We start from the raw sequence: 17,790 nt of genomic DNA on the forward strand, positions 1-17,790 counted from the left end.
TTTTCTAAATAGTTCTGAACGATTTGAAAGACCTAGAATACCAGCATGGTTACAGAATATTTATATCAAGTGTGTGCAAAATACATTATTAAATTATGTTGACTCATCAAGAAGCACACCATTTTTAACCCATCCAATGACTGTCTTTTTTTTGTGTGTGTGTGAGGAAGATCAGCCCTGAGCTAACATCCATGCTAATCCTCGTCTTTTTGCTAAGGAAGATCGGCTCTGAGCTAACATCTATTGCCAATCCTCCTCCTTTTTTCCCCCCCCGCCCAAAGCCCCAGTAGATAGTTGTATGTCATAGTTGCACATCCTTCTAGTTGCTGTATGTGGGACGCGGCCTCAGCATGGCAGGAGAAGCGGTGCATCCGTGGGTGCCCGGGATCCGAACCCGGGCCGCCAGTAGCCGAGCGCACGCACTTAACCGCTAACCCATGGGGCCGGCCCAATGACTGTCTTTTAACTACTAAAGTTATCCTTTTGTTAAACTCTTTCATATTTTTAACTTTATTTGCCACATATATCATATTTATCCTTTTATTCCCGTTATTATTAATAGTAAAATAAGATGTAGAAAGACTTTAAGCATCTTTTCTTAAAAGCATTACGTTCTCTGTGTTTAAAGAAGAAGGAAATGACTCTGAAATTAGAGCTCTTTGGAGGATTGAAACTTAATGATTTCTTTAATTTGTTTCAAAGCAGCATCGTTTACTCTTCTTTCCAATTATTGGTGAGGGAGCCCATGCCCTGAGCATTGCCCTTCCTTAACAGGCCATGGCACTGAGTTCCTTCTTGTTAAGTATTTATCTTTAAAACTGTAATTTCAATGGCACATACCATAAAAATACAAGACAACTGGTAGTGATGTTCTTTTCTACTTGGTAGACTCAAATGTAAGCCTATTTCTGTTTTCCAGGTCCTAATTTGAAGAAAATCATAGTACACAATAATACAAGCATAAGCCCACATGTGTTCAATTTACACTACACTATATTATTTACTCTATACATAATGTGTATATACAATCACCACATATTACCTAGATTCCTACATAGCAGTGTCAGATACAATCTGTCCAGCTATAGTGCTGCCACATTTTGAGCACTAACTTACAGATCTAATCTTTTAAAATTGGTTGTAGGTGAGACATCAGTTTGACTTTCTGACAATAGGTCCAGTCAGTCGATCAGGTAGTTTGTTCTGTCAGGCATTAGTTTTCCTTTACTTCATTGAGTTAGCTAGTGATTCAGCTTAATAGAATGAGTCATTGTTATAAGTCTATCATATAAGAGAATCCCTATATCTATAACTTTTCTTCAGCTTAGTTACATTTTTTATTTCCATTTATCCATTCTTGAGCTGCATTATCTAAACTTAAGGTTTCAAAGATGAATATGTTGCTTAAACTGCAGGATTTCTTCCTTAATTGATCCAGGATATCTGCCAGTTTCCTTTAGAATTCTGCACTTTTATCTTTATAAGATTGGCTTGTATCCAGGGAACTGTCATACGTTCAGTTCTCTTACTTTGCCATTTTTTCAGCAAGAAATTGGTGTTCAGCTCTGTAAATGTTTCTTCCCTTGAGTGAGAGTTTTAATTCAATCAAGAAAATTTTTTCTTATGTTTATATCTCTTGGAATTCCATGTTACACATTTATTCTCCTTTTCAGTCAAGCCAATATTAAATTTATTAATAAGACAATATTTAAAACTTGAATGAGTATTTAACCCTTATTAATGACTAGATTCTTTTTTTTCTCCAACTAATTTAACCTTCAGAAGTGTTTTCTCTTCCATCAAGTTGTTGCTTTTAAGAGTTTGAGGTTGACGCCATCTTTTGTGGTCTAAAATCTTGATTATCTTTTCAGACGTCTCTCCTTCTATTTGTCTGGTAAATAAAATAAAACTGCACTATGGAAGAGAAATAAGTATTGAAAGTGTTATGCAAAATGAATAATATAGTTTACATCAAATAAGCTAACTTGTGGTAGAAAAAAAATCACATCATTAGATACTGACCCTGATTCTTCTCTTAGATTTGTTTTTCCAGGCCACAAGGAATTTGTTTCCTGAGTAAAGACTGGAAAAGTCCCTCATTTGAAAATTTTAAACTTCTACAAAAGGGAAACTGTTTTGGTAAAGGGCAGACAATCTTCGCTAGTCTCATCAACATAATCTTCTGAGTATTTTTCAATATTAGCCAGCCTAGCTAATTAAAGAATCCTCAAGTGACCCTAAAGTGTAATATAATGTAGCGTCTTTGAAAGGTCATGACATATGTTCCATGATTATATTCTTTATCTTTGAGCGTAAGTCACTTTCAAAGCTATGAAAAGCCACCTCTGGTTGAAACTGTTTGTTGGCCATTTCTGTTTTGGAGTTGGCTGGAGTGAAACTCTAAACCTTTCAGGAAGCTTTGAAGGAATAAGCAAGCTTATTGACTTCATGTAGAACAATCAATGAGATGCAGTCTCAAGAATGGACTGGACAAAGTGAAGAACAATAAAAATGTGCCAAGGAAAAGATACGGGAAACCTCAGGAAAGAAGTAGGTCATTTCAAGGTACTGAAGGCAAAAAAAAATCTGTCTAACTTATAGTTCCTTAAATGACTTAGCTTTAAAATCCGTCTGGGTGCCATATATAAATATAGAATAACTAATATGCATACCCATGAAGCCAAAAGAACAGTGAAGTATCTGTGTGGAAACCACGTCTTAAGAGTTATGAAGATAAAGGCCTGAGATATGTGCGTGTGGAGGGAGTGTTGGAGTAGGAGTGAGGGGTGCAAAGAGACATAAAAATGGTCTTTAAGTACTTGAGGATGTGAAGATCTGTTATATGAAAGAGTAAACTGTTTCTCCTCTATACTGCATATAGAACCAATGGGTGGTATAGGAGGCACATTCTAATTAATACACTGTTTAAAAGAAACTAATTTGATCCGTTTGAGTGAAATGAATTGTATCTTATTAAGACAGAAGTTTTTGTGTTTTTTTTAATTACTAAAAACATTATCATGGGAACTGCATAAATATCAGGAGTATTGAAAATGAAGCTACTTAATTAAGGATAAATTTTAAAAGGCCTTAAGGGTTTTTTTCCAACTCTAGGATTCAATGATCATATCTCCCCCAAGATTATTTAGTTTTTGAACAATAATCCTATCATACACAGCACATCTGAGAATTTGTAATAGTTCTATTTCAGATTCGTCCCAAAAGTTTTTAGCTATTAGAAGTGTTGTCTAGAACCCCACTAAGGCACAACAGCATTCTTAAGATGGTCCTAAGGCATTTACAGGGGTGATTTTATACTGAGAATGAAATATATGCAAATTAATTTTCGTCTTAATCTGGCCAACATCCTGAATAGTGCTATGACTACACATATACTTTTCCCTAATGCATTAAAGTTGATGTAATCATTTTTCTAGCACAATATTAATTTTAACAAACTCAGGAAAGTAGCTGAATTCACTTTTAAGGCCAAAAATAACTGCAGAAAATATGAAAATATTAAGGCCAATAAAATCCAGTATAATTTTTTTTCATGTTGTTTGAAAAATAACTTACTCAGCAACTTGAAGGAACTGTAATAAAACTGAGGAGCAATCTCTGAACAGTCAAACGTGGTGTTCCAAAGACCTTTCTGGAAAGTCTGTGTACTTTACTCTGCGGGAAAACTTTAGGCTCTGATTCAGAGCTGGCTTGGTCTTACTTTGGACATAATTTTAACCAACTCAAATATCTGGTTTCTCCATTAAGTAGCAAACTGGAGAATGGAACATCAAGAATAATAAGGCAGAATTGAAAGTAATGGAAGATTTTTTAAAAAATGTATAAAAAGAAGAACCTAAAACTCAACATGGCAGTCTATAGTTATTTACTATGCTTGTAAACAACCTGATATATCTTTTAGGGGCACGTGGATATCTACAGACTGTTTCATTAATTAAAACATAATCATGGTGCTAAATTATTATAAAAATTTTTTAATTCTATTGGCTATATTCTATTTAACATGGTAAAGTTTAATTGCCAATATGGAAATTTACTGTAAAATCAGTTGACTATTAATAATGTGATGTATATGTATGTGCATACAAGTTAACTCCAATTTAAACCCAAGCAATAGTTGGTTAGCATTTGTGGAAAATTCTTTGTCAGAAATCAACACCGCAGAAGTTGAGTGTTTAGTGCCTCACATATCTTTATTCAAATATACACATGAGGATTTCGTTAATTTATATAAGCAATACTAGAAATGATTTTTCATTAGTGAAATGAACGGTGTCCCATATATGTAGTTGGTATGAAATATTGCCCAGGCCCCCTCTTCTTAAATGAATGAGATATAAGAATTCAACAAAGTCAGCAGCTGAACGTCTTTGGAGCAGAGCAGCGTCTTGACTGGAGCCCCATTGGATCTGCATCCTCCCATGTCACAGAGTGCCTTGTCTCCTGACCCAGTTATAAGGCCAGCTAGTCCCACTGCCAGGGACCACTGAGTTCACCTCAGGGTAAGTCTGTCATGCGACGTGCTGGTTGGAGTGCCTGAGTAGAACTGAACTGTCCCCAGGTGCCAGAGCAGGTATAAGAACCAGCTACTTGTTTTGAACTTGCTTGCTAATAATGTTTATGTTTGGCATGTATGTGCTTCTATCATAATATAACAACTGGTAGGAAAGTTGTAGGCAAGAGAACATTAATCTTCATCTACCTTAACTGCCAGAGACAATCAGTATTTACCCAAAAAGATTAGAATTTGTAGGGCTGGCCTGGTGGCGCAAGTGGTTAAGTGTGCGCGCTCCGCTGCCGCGGCCCAGGGTTCACCAGTTCGGATCCCGGGCGCGCACCAATGCACCACTTGGCAAGCCGTGCTGTGGCAGCATCCCATATAAAGTGGAGGAGGATGGAAACAGATGTTAGCCCAGGGCCAGTCTTCCTCAGCAAAAAAAAGGGGAGGATTGGCAGATGTTACCACAGGGCTGATCTTCCACGTGCAAGCACACACACACACACACACACACAAGATTAGAATTTGCTTCATGGCCATATTGGCTTAGGTCAGTTTACAACACAAACATATATTATAGAGTTGTATAACCACAAACTGTGTGATAGAAGGCAAATAATTCTATACATCAATAAGATTCCATTACCTTAAAATTTACATCATAATCATCTCCTTCTTTGATAAGACTGGATATATATGGAGTTATCTATATTAAAATCACATTCAACCCTAGATTTCCAGAAATTTAGAGTGCCACATAGCAAAGACAAGACACTCAAAGACATCTGCAAAGAATATTAGCTAACTGTAAGTGTCCTTTTTCAAAGGGTGTTTCTCAAAGCACAAATCTTATAACATATTCTATTAAAAAAGGTTCTATAATCAAATAATTTTCAGAGAGGCTACATAATTGGCCACTCTTAGACAATCACAATATATATCAATAATTACAGGCTCTGAGACAGTGGTATTAAAGAATCCTGTTTAACTTTTTTTAATCCAGCATTTTCCCAATATGTTAGACATTTTTCGAAAATTCTGAATTAGAAGGAAACCTAATTTGGACTCATCTTTGAATTGAATTCTATGGTCCATATTCGGAGAGAGACTCTGATAAATTTAACTATTTTAACTATTAAACTATTTAAGAAGATTACCAGAAAGTGAAAATATTGAAACGTTAAAATAGAAAACATTGTAGAATACATGTAAAAAGAAGCTTTTCATATGTAAAATTGTTGTCCTGGTTAGGAAAAACAAAAACTACTTACTATATTTGGAAAATAGTATACCATATATCATCAATTCTAAGATGCATTTTTTTTCCTCATTTTAAACAGCTCTAAAATCAGCATAAATCTTTTGCTTCTCTCAAACACTCTTGGCCAATTGGTAGTCATAACATAGTGGACATCACTTGACACCCCTGGTAAGATTAAGAAAACCCAAGCTTCAAACCTTACAAGATGGTGTTGATGGATAAGTAGAAAACTTCAAGGACAATAGTGGAGCGCTCTTTTAATAAATGCTGTATTGTCAACATTCTTGATGGCCCAGAAAGTAACATTATATGGATAAATATTGAGTTTAATTGTTCTCAACCGAAAAATGATTCAGGAGGTCTGGATTCTGAATTGGAAGAAGTTTCAGGGATACTTAAACCAATGTATCTTGCTAAATAGTTTCATTTTTATTTACGCACAGGAGTAATTTAAAAAATTACATGTGAATAAGTTTGAAACAGTTCTTTGAATAAACATACCATTTGTAAAGATAACAAAGCATTGATTAGTTTAATTGGTAGTTTAATTGACCGCTTGAGTCTTAGTTATGGTTAGCTATGTTAATTCTCCAATGGATGCTAGAACTTTAAGATATCCACCTTGGCATCAAATTTCTCAAAAGAATTCAGTAATTCTTTTACTAAATAGTTTTTATTTTCTACCAGATAGACGTGTGTGTTCAGACGTGCTGTTTTCAGGAGGTCATAGAGAACCAATCAGATTGAAAGATGTCTGTACAATGGCTAAAGTGACGATACTTTGCATAAACTCTTTGCAGGCCAATTGATTATTTTTTTCAATATGTTAGTTGACACATGATAGTGATACTGGTGAAAACAACAAAGTCGACAAAAAAATGCATTAAAGAATTATTGCCATGCGAATTTGCAATTATCTGATAAGCTCTTAGCTGAAAATTTGACGCACGAGTGTCCTTTCTAAAACCTGTGATGAGATTTTTGTCTACACTGAAGCATTAAAGGAGTGAAGATTTTCATGTGATTATTTCTCATCACTGACTGTTGATTGCGTTATACTTCAGTAGATTTGATATTCAACAGTAGAAAAATGATGATCTCAAAAATATATACATTCTTTTTTATTTGTTAGATATATTTTCCTCTTTTATAAATCAGCAACTTTAACCTTTTTCTTTTTCACAGGGAGTTATTAAAAATGAAAACCCTACCATATATTTAAGTAGTTATGCTTCAGTGCAATATGACTATAAAATCCATCTTCATCTCTAGGGAAGGTAATGAATTAATATAAGTGTCTTTGTAATGCAGTCTTTTACCCTCCCCCCTTTTCTAATAAAAATGCAGAGGAAGCATTGTGAAGCTCAAGCTTGCTCTAAAGAAGTGGAGCTTTATAGAATACAACCCCACCAGATTGTTGGTGAGTTAAGAAGGAAGAGAGACATTTATTTTGAGAATCACAAGCATTAAAATATTTAGTGAAGATTAGAATTTTGTTCTGTGCAGTTGCACGTGTCTCTTCATGAGCAATGTCTGAATTAAGTCAATCTCAGCAAGAAGAATATGATTAATTTGTAAAATATTAAATTATCATGATTTTTGTCCCTTTGTCTGGTAGTTTTTTTGTTAATGTCAGGTAGCTTAGGTTTAGTCTTTATAATTAAAAGTGGGACAAAAGTATCATCATATAAATGTGGATGTCAGTGTCTTCTAAAATTTGCGTTGTCTTCAAATTTTGTCTTTATTATATCATTCCTATGGATACATCTACCAACAAAAATTTAAGGGAAGATGCTTGGCACATATGTTAGTGCCTTTCACTATGCAAATAACTTTGCCAGATTAATGAGCCAATAATTCGATTTTGAAACAATGAGTTATCCAAATTTTCTGCTGACATTGGCTGTAACTGTTAACACTGTCTTATATGCCACATTTTTTAAGTGGAGTTGGAATTTGAGGATTATTTAACTGTTGAGAGACCTGAGGAAGGAGAATATATAGAGAGAAAGAGAGAGAGATTTTTGAAGTCAAATGGCATAAAAACTACATAGATAAAATCTTCCTTCCATCGGGAGAGCTTTAAGAGAAGTGCAAATACAGATGAGTTTTAAGATACAACTGTTACATGAAAGAACAAAGTTGGATGTATATGAAGTAAATCTTGACAGGATAGTGCATCATAATTAGGACCTGGGAATATTTCAAAGATGGGATAATTGCGTGTGAAGCAATGTGATATGGCATTGGTATGAGAGGGTAGAGCGTGACTTATGGAAAAAGTCCAGCTTTAGGGACAGACTGAGGAGGATCAAAGGGTGATCTCAGGCTACTCACTCAAAGAATACTTTCCTCATCTGTAAAATGGGGAAATAACATGTTAGAGGTTGTTGTATTAGTGCTTGTCATATGGAAGGCACTATAAAATTGAATGCTACCATTTTAACAGTAAAAGAAGTTAACAGTCCAAACAATATTAGGGGAGAAAACGCAGCATTTTTTTTGCTCGCATAAAAGTGTTTGGCATATATTTACTTATGGGAAAAAGAGGTGGAAAATATGAAGGAGAGACCTGAAGAAAATATTAGAAGTAAATTGGATGGATTGCAGGGCTCAAGGAATTAAACATTTGTTCATTGAGTCATTCAACCAGTATTTATTGAATGCCTATTGTGGGTCTGGCATTGTTCTAGGTGCTAGGGATACAAAAATAACAAAACTCTCAAAGAACAGCCATTCAAATATGGGTGATACAAGTAAAATTATCTAGCAGGTTAGAATATGAGCTAAGGGTAGAAAGTAAAGCACAGAGTGGGATTACGGAGTGCCAGCAGTTGGTGGTGGGGTGTTGAAATTTTAGACAGATTATTGGCCAGGAAAGGTTTCTCTGAGAAAGTGACTTTTTAAGTAAAAAGCTGAAGGAAATGAGAGAGCAAGCCATGCACATATCTGAGGGAAGCACATTCCAGAAAGGAAACAGTGGTTGCAAAGGCCCTATGGTGGGAGCATGCCGACATGTTCCAGGAACAGTGAGGAGGCCAGCGTGGCTGCAGCAGAAGGAATAAGTGGGGTGGTCGAAGGAGAAAGAGTGTCCTTGTGACCAGATTATTGTAGGGCCTTGGTGGGCATAGTACAAACTTGGGCTTTGACTCTGAGTGACATGAAAAGTTGTTGGGTTTTGAGGAGTGACATGTTCTGACATATTTTAACAAAGCTATTCTAGCTGCTGTGGTAAGAATAGCACAAAAAGGGAGGTAGGCATGAAAGGAAGATCAGTGAGGAAACTTTGAGTCATACAGATGAGAAATGGTGGCAGGTCGGACTAGACTGTTAGAGTTGGGGGTGGTAAGAAGTGTTCAGATTATCAATAAATTTTTAACTAGAGCCAGTGGGATTTGTTAGTGGGTTGAATGCAGGATATGAGAGAAAGGGAAGAGTCACACATAATGCCAAGAATTTTGGCAACTGAAAAGGTAGAGGAGACTGAAGGAGAATCAGGTTTGGAGGCATATGAGATCACAGTTTTGGGCATGACAAGCTTGAAATGCTTTTTAAACATCCAAGTGAAGATGTCAAATAGGCAGTTGGATGGACAAGCCATGAGATGCATAAAATGACTTAGGGAGTGATTTTGATAGAAAACAAAACATCCAAGGACTGAGCCCTGTGACTATCAACATTGAGAGGTTGGGGAGATAACTAGGGACCAACAAAGGCTACTGAAAAGGAATGGCCAAAAATGTGAGAGAAAGAGTAGGCAAATGTGTGTTCCAGAAGCCAAGTGAAGATGTTTCATATTAACTAGAGTTAGAAAAGCAAAATAGCAGTAAAAAGGGGTAGCTGAGACATGTAAGAGCTCTGTTAAAAAATTAAAGGAAAAAAGTATATTCTTCAGTAGAAAACAATAGATGGAAAGATGATGAACTGGCTGAAGGCCCCATTAGAAGGAGTTAACAAGAAAGAGCAAGGGACCTGTAGCAGTTTCTCAAAATGTACTAGGAATGGCCATCTGCACCAGAATCACCTGAGATGTTCGTTAAAACATGCAGATTCCTGAATTAGAATTTTTCATGGCATATCAGGAATTCGTATTTTCAGAAAGTTCCACAAGTGATTCTTATATGCATTACTAAGCTTAAAAAAAAATTAAAATGGGAAAATAGATTCCCAGGAATAGTTAAAAGTTATATGTAAGTGTGCAAATGTAGGTTGTGAATATGGAGAGGGGGTCACCAGTTTGTGGCTCCCACATTAATGATCTATGTTTTCATCCAAGAACAGGATTAGATTATAGCCATGCAGAGAAGAAAGGTATTGCTTTACTTTCAAACTTAATATCCCTTTCCACCAAATATATTAGAAAGCTCAAATTGATAACATTTATTTTTCCACTTCACTTTATGCTCTGTGGGAGGGAAATCGAAAATTGAAATTGCAAGGCCTCCCGTGGGTTTGTCTCTGCCTCTAAGGCACATTTAGACAACAAGTTCAGTAGAACCCATTACATTGCTCATTATTCCATTGATTCACTGGTTTTGCATGTCAAAAAGGATCCCCCTTCCTCTACACGCACACACGCACACACACACACACACATTCTGAAGTACAAGCAGTAGCTGCAAAACCCTATGATAGGATTTCATATTAGGCTTGTGGAAATCCATTTCAGTGCTTCACGGGCAATTTCAATTGCTCACATGTCAGAGCAAGCTTTTACCCTCATCTATAGGGTCTTGGGAGATCTCCACTTTGTAGAGTTGGTCAAAAAATATTGAGTGTCCATGAGAAGTACAGCTCTGCAGTAGCAGCATTAAAAACCATAAAGTGGGGTTCTAATTCAGTGAACTCTAATTGTATTTTGAAAAAATGGAAGAGATGAAGGAGAGGAGGAGAGCATACACATTCAAAAGTAAGGAATAGGGAGAGAATCTCTAATATTTATGATGTGCATTCTATATTCCAAATACTATCCTCTGTGTTTGACATTCATTGTCCCATTTTATCCTTTCAGTTCTATTAGGTAGAATAGATGAAGAAGCTAGAGCTCATTTACCCAAAGTTAATAAACAACCAAATTAGAATTATATATAGGTCTGTCAGATGGTAACTTCTGTTTTTTCACTGTGCCATCCAACCTCATTGGAAATTCAGCATTACCACTGGAATTGCTGAATTATACTACAGATCCTGCATTACAATTATAAATGTTACACCATTCAGATGCTAACATCTCAAGCACGTGGGAAATATCACGAGATATATCATGGCAGAAATAACTATGGTGAGCTATCAACGCACAAAGTCTGCAGTTACAAGAAAATCTACCATTGTATAAGGAATTTCAATATACAAAACCATAGGGAAATGAGAGTTAGGGTGCCCTGACAGATACACTTTCTCCAGCTTACTGCCTCTAGCATCTTATCTGACCTCTATTCCTCCCTCTAGGTTCTAGATCACTTGGTCTTCTTTTTCTAAATAATGAATGGTTTCCAATTATGCTGTTCCAAGACACCTTCCGTAGCTGAACTTGTTCTCATGAAAATGGATACTTTGAAGGGTTATTATTAGCCCACTCACTATATCTCGACTGTCAATAATTGTTTTCTTTCTTCGCACTTAGTTCTGTCCATAAATGGTTACATTGCCATTTGAAGGTCTTTTTGTCATCCTCACCTCTCCCTCAATAGAAGTAGCTTTTTCCCTACACATTAGAGGTTTCCTCCAGCCATAGATTCTCTCTTCTTCGGACATATCCCAGAACATTGGTAATGCTGCTCTTAGGTTTGAGGAGGTGTTCTGGGATACAGGAAAATGGCCTGAGAAGCAAAAGATAGAGGTTTAGTCTAATTCCCACCATAAACTCATCATTGAGTCCTTGGCAGGTCACATATCTTTCCTGAGTCATAGTTTCCTCATCTTTAAAACAAAGTGTTTTGACTAAGTGATCTCCCCCATCTTTCATCCCATAATTGTGTGATGATTCTTTTCAAAAATACATCCAGAGAACTATGTATTTTGCTTGCCTTTGTTCTGCCTAAAGCCAAACGAGATGTACATACAATTCACTATAGAGATAACCCATCACAGGCTATTTTTATAAAAAGCAAGAAATTTTTGGATGAAAACTTTATTTTCTTGCTAACATTTATCTATTTTCCTGATTATAAAAGCGACACATTACCATTGAACAAAAATTGGAAAACACAGAGCATATAAAGAGGAAGATCAAAATTATACATAATTCTTCAACACAGTGATAATCACTGCTTATATTTCAGTGTTATTGCTTGCCTGCTTCTTTGTTTCTTCAATAAAATCGAGACCATTTTTTTGGTATACTGCTTTTTTTCCTTCAACATATTATCCTGAGTATTTCATATTTTATTAAGTAGTCTTTATAAATATCATTTATTTTTGCATAACATTTTTTATTATTGTCATACCTTACTAATGCAATAATCTCCTGTAGTTGTACATTAGTTTACTTTCAATATTGCATTATTTTGAATAATAATGTATGTATAGCTGTGTATATATATATATATATATATATGTTCAATGATTTCATCAACATAAATTCCTAGAATTGAAATTGTCTGGTCAAATATTATAAATATGTATTAATTCTCTAGGTACAGTTATCAAATTTCTCTCCAGTAAGGTGGTACACATTTTCACTTCTACCAGGAGATGAAAATACCTATCCCTCACTGTTCTCTCCAACAATGTGCATTACCATTAAATTGTTGCTGATTTGATAGATAAAATCATTTCTCATTATATTTTTAGTTAGCATGTATGTGATTACTGGTGCAGTTATTTTGAAAATACATTTGTTGTCTCAGTTGCCTCAAGACCCCACATGATCTGGACCTTTCTTTCCAACTACCTTTCCTACATAGTCATGCCTTACATAATGACGTTTGGTCAATGGCAGACTGCATATATGATGGTGCTCCCATAAGATTAGTACCATATAGCCTAGGTGTGTAGTAGGCTATACCATCTACGTTTGTGTAAGTACACTCTATGATATCCGCTAAAGGATGAAATCACCTAATAGGTGCGTTTCTCAGAACATATCCCTCTCGTTATGCAACACATGACTCTAGTCTAATGGATCTTGCTGTTCTTAGATTATGCTAAGTTTGTTCCCATCTCAGGGACATTGACCATGCTGTTGGTTTTCTCTACCTGCAATGTATCCTTGTCTCCAAATCTTTACAAATGTTACTCTCTCATTCCATTCTGTTTTGTTCAAATGTCACCCCCTCAGAGAAGCTTTCCATGTGCCCCTCATCCAAAATAGCCCCTCCTTCTATTATTCTGTAACTACTTCCCCTATTTTTGTATAACATTTGTTTACCACCTGAAATTATATTATTTATTTATAGAATTGCCTCCTGTTTACTATTTTACTGTCTGTCTTCTCATTAGATTAAAAGCTTTCTGAGGGGAGGGAGTGTGACTATCTTATTTACTCTGATATTGATTCCCACCACTTAGAACCCTGTCTAGCATATACTAGTTGCTTAACAAGTATTTGAGCAATGAATTATCTGAATTTTACATGTACCCATCTGTCTTAGTCAGTTTGGGCTGCTATAATAGAAATACCATAGACTGGGTGGTTTATGAACAACAGAGATTTATTTCTTAGAATTCTGCAGTCTGGGAAGTCCAAGATCAAGACACCGGCAGATTCGGTGTCTAATGAGGACTTTCCTGGTTCATATACAGCCCTCTTCTCACTGTGTCTTCACATGGCAGAAGGGGAGAGAAAGCAACCTGGGGTATTTTTTATAAGGGCACTAATCCCATTTTTGAGGGCTCCATAACCACCTCACAAGGCCCCACCTCCTAATACCATCACATTGGAGCTTAGGATCTCAACATATGAACTTTCAGGGGGACAACAACATATAGTCCATCACACTGTCTTTTTATTTGGATGTTTCTCTTTTTCTTATAGAAAAGATTGCAATAGAATAAGACTGTTAATCTTATTAATCCTTTGTCTGATATATACGCTACTGATATTTATCCTAGTAGGTTTGCCTTTTGCGGGGGATGAGTGGAGTAATTAAACATTTGTGCAAAAGTTCAAAATTTTTAGGAAGTTACACTTGTTAAGCTTTCTTTTTATGGTTCCCTTCTCTAATATTATGCTGAAAAAGTCTTTCTGCAGCCCAATAACTGATAAATACTCACATATAATTTCTTCTAGTTTCTTTATTCCTTTTTATTGCTTAAGTCGCAAATTCTGGAATTTATTTTGATGTATGTCATTTGTCTTATCTCCCTTCTTTAAATTGAATACAATGAAATCCAGAAAGAATTTTAATAAACTGCTTCCCAACCCAAAGTTTCTTACTGTGAAGATGTCCCTGGGTAAATTAGAGGAAGGTACTACAGCTGGAAAACTTCTTTTTCTTAAGCTTAGCATGTCTGCTACTGATTACAGACATATTCCCTTCTCACTGGTAACCCCGAAACCATTATGATATGTATGCAAGGACAGTAGTTACCTACAAGACAGAACTTGAAAAGCACCAAAAATCTATTTTTCAAAATGTACCTGCTGATCCTAGGAAAGTGTTTGAATATCATTCTTTTTACTTAAATATGATCCAATATATGTTACTAGTTTTGCCTATATTGTCTCACTTAGATTTCCCAGGAACAATGAGTTAAGATATTAATTCCGTCTTTACAAATGAAGAAACTGATGCTTTAAGAGGCTAAATAACATGCCTAAGGTTGTACAGATAGTAAATGGCAGAATTGTGGTATGTCTGATATCAAAGCCAATGATAAAAATTGCAATTGAAATATTTGAGTGCCTCCTGTGAGCCAGTACTGAACTAAGTCTATTACACAGCCTGTTTTGTTGAATACTCACAGAAACCTACTACACCTGTTGGACAGATAAAGTGATTAAGATTTAGAGACTTGCTCACGGTCACACAACTACTAAGCTACACTTCTTCTAATAATACTGTTTCAAAATGCCCCATCCTTTGGGTAAAAGTGATTTTAGTTAAAGATCTGTATAAATTAGAGTAAGCTAACTCTTGTAATACTGAGACCCCAAAATTTATAACGGCTCAAAATCAATTAATGTGCTTCTATGAAAACTCAATGTATCCATTACTAAAAAATCACTCATTCTACAAAATTGTACATTAAAAACAGGGACTTCAGGGAAAAATAGAGTTGGGAAATACCCTTCAAACCTGTGGAGCTTTGCAACCAGAACACTAAAAATCAAGAAAAAATACTAGTACATTTAAAAAGACATGTTCCCAACTATTTGACATCCTGAAAAGACAAAACTATGGAGACAATAGAAATATCAGTGATTATAGAGGTTGTGGAGGAGGAAAAGATGAATAGGTCGAACACAAGGAACTTTAGGCCAGTGACATTCTTCTCTATGATACTACAATGGTGGGTAGATATCATCATACATATGTCAAAAACCACAAAATGAACCCAAAAAACCACAAAATGAACCCAACAGTGAACCTTTGTGTAAACTGTGGACTTTGGATGATAACAATGTGTCACTGTGGGTTCATCAGTGGTAACAAATGTACCAATCTGATGGAGATGTTGATAGTGGGGGAGTCTGGGTTTATGGGAGGTAGGGGATATAGAGGAAATCTTCCACTCCACTTTAGAGGAAATACTTCCACTCACTTTTGCTGTGAGTCTGAATCTGTTCTAAAAAAATTAAGAGCCTAAAAAAAAGGACATGTTAAACTCCTGATAAGTAAGGTAATACTTGGAAGCTACTTTTAAGAAAGTAGGAGAATAAGGGTGGAAGAGTACAAGGAATAATTGAGCTACAGAATAATGGAGACAAAGACCAGAGAAGACCATGCGAAGTTTGTGATGCAGAGCAAGTGACCCAACTCAGACATACATGGAGTGAATGGGAAGTTACAGTTCTGTATGCTCTGTGACTCACTCTGTTCAGCCATATTAGTAGAGTTGGTGCTCCACAGCTGTAACTTCATGTCACAAACCATTAACATACCAGAGAAAATCACATACAAAGTCACATCACTTATGCATGATTCTAAATCATTTTCCTGTTTGGCAACCTTATATGAGCTAATTAATCGTAGAAATTATAGCAGAACAGATTTGAGTGGTCTATTTCTTCCTCAACTAACGGAATTATTCCAGTGAACCTGCTGGTGGGATGTCCCATTCTACCCAGTTTTTCAGGAGTACAGACTTATGGAAGCTTTCAAGGTGGCTTTGGGTGGTCTCCATTTCAACCAGTCAGGAGGAGACAGAGCTCTGAGAAGTCTTCGTAAAAGATTTTCCTGGGCCAATCTTATAAGAGGTGTTTATTACTTCCTTTCACACTCCATTGTCTAGAATTTAGTCTTATGGCCACACATAATACGATGGAGCCCATGAAATGAGGTCAACCTTCTAGCCACGTACCCAGGAAGATGAGGAGAGCGTGGATTTGGGGGCCAGTGGTAATAGTCTCTGCCGCAAAATTATAATCAAAACTGGTTTTATTGCAAAGCCTAAATCTGGGTGGCTACTGGACCTGTAACCCCTCGAATATGGACTGTCCCTAAAGGGTTTATTATAGCACCACTGGCCTTATAAAGAGATGGTGATGAGGTTAAAGATACATGTTCTTGCAAGGGTCAGTCATCAGGATTTACACTGTATACTGAAGGCGAGAATTTAATGCCTAATGTGAAAAAAAATATGATGTGCTTACCTTTAAAACCTTTTGTTCTTAAAACCATGTATTCTGATACCTTAACTATAGTACTGTCACTTGAGAAGTGAGGTGGCATGACAGATGGAAAGAGAGCACCAGATCTGATGCTGAGAATACAGCATTTCTCAGTAGCTGAACAATCTCCAAAATTGAAATGTATATTTTTGCTAGGAGCCCCTGCTTCCTGTGTTTTTAATATAATTAATGTACACAAATTGATGGAACTTTAAATAAATGGTAATTAAATATTTTTAAAAAATGAGTTTAGGTCAGAGAAAATAGGATTCAAATTTGGAATCCACCATATTTCACCTGTGTGATTTGGGGCAAAAGGATAGATTTTCCTGAGCCAAATCCTCCTCATTTATAAAAATGGAGATGGTAATACCCATCCCATAGGGCTGTTGTACAAATTAAAGGAAGTCACCTTTATAATTATAGACTCAATAAAAGGGCTAAGGGATTTGGAGCCAGAACAAATGAGGGTTTTAATTCTGGATGTGCCATTTATTATTCACGCAATCTTGGACAAATTATCTAATCTCTGTAAGCTTTAGTTTCCTCACTTACAAAACAGGAATAATGATGATATGGTACACCTGCTCTTAGGATGGATGCACATCACCTAATAATGGGCCTGGTTCTTTCATCCATTTAATAAATATTCATCAGTTGCTTACCATGTGACTACTGTTCTGGGTGCTCGGGAGATGGCACTGAAAAGGACAATGTCCATGTCTTTCATAGAGTTTACCTTCTATTTGGAATTGAGGGAAGGGAGAAGATATAAAATAAGCAAATAAATAAATAAGGAACTTTTCAATAGTAATTATCAATAAAAAGAAAATAAAAACTGAGTAGTAAAATGGAGCAGGATTTAGGGTAGGGTAGGGCTACTTTCCATAGGATGGTCATAGAAATCATCTTCAAGGAGACAATATTTGATCTGAAAACTGAGTGACGTAAAGGAGTGAAATTCAGAAAAAGAGTTTTCCAGACACGAGGAAAGTCAATGCAAAGGTCTTGAGGTTTGAAGGAAAAGGACAATCTGGCAGAAATATATTTGCCAGTGTGGAAGCAGAGAGATGACAAAGGAGACTACTCCTAGAGTCCAGGTGAGAGGAGACGGTGTTTTAGACCAGGGCAATGCCAGTAGAGACTGGAAAGGGTGAACAGATACAGAGACGTGTTTTGGAGGCATTGCTATTGGATTGTATGTGAGAGCTGAAAGAGATAAATCAAAGACGACTA

This window comes from Ceratotherium simum, chromosome 7 (genome assembly GCF_057802395.1).
Source record: "Ceratotherium simum simum isolate JZ-2026a chromosome 7, ASM5780239v1, whole genome shotgun sequence".
Lineage (NCBI taxonomy): Eukaryota > Metazoa > Chordata > Mammalia > Perissodactyla > Rhinocerotidae > Ceratotherium > Ceratotherium simum.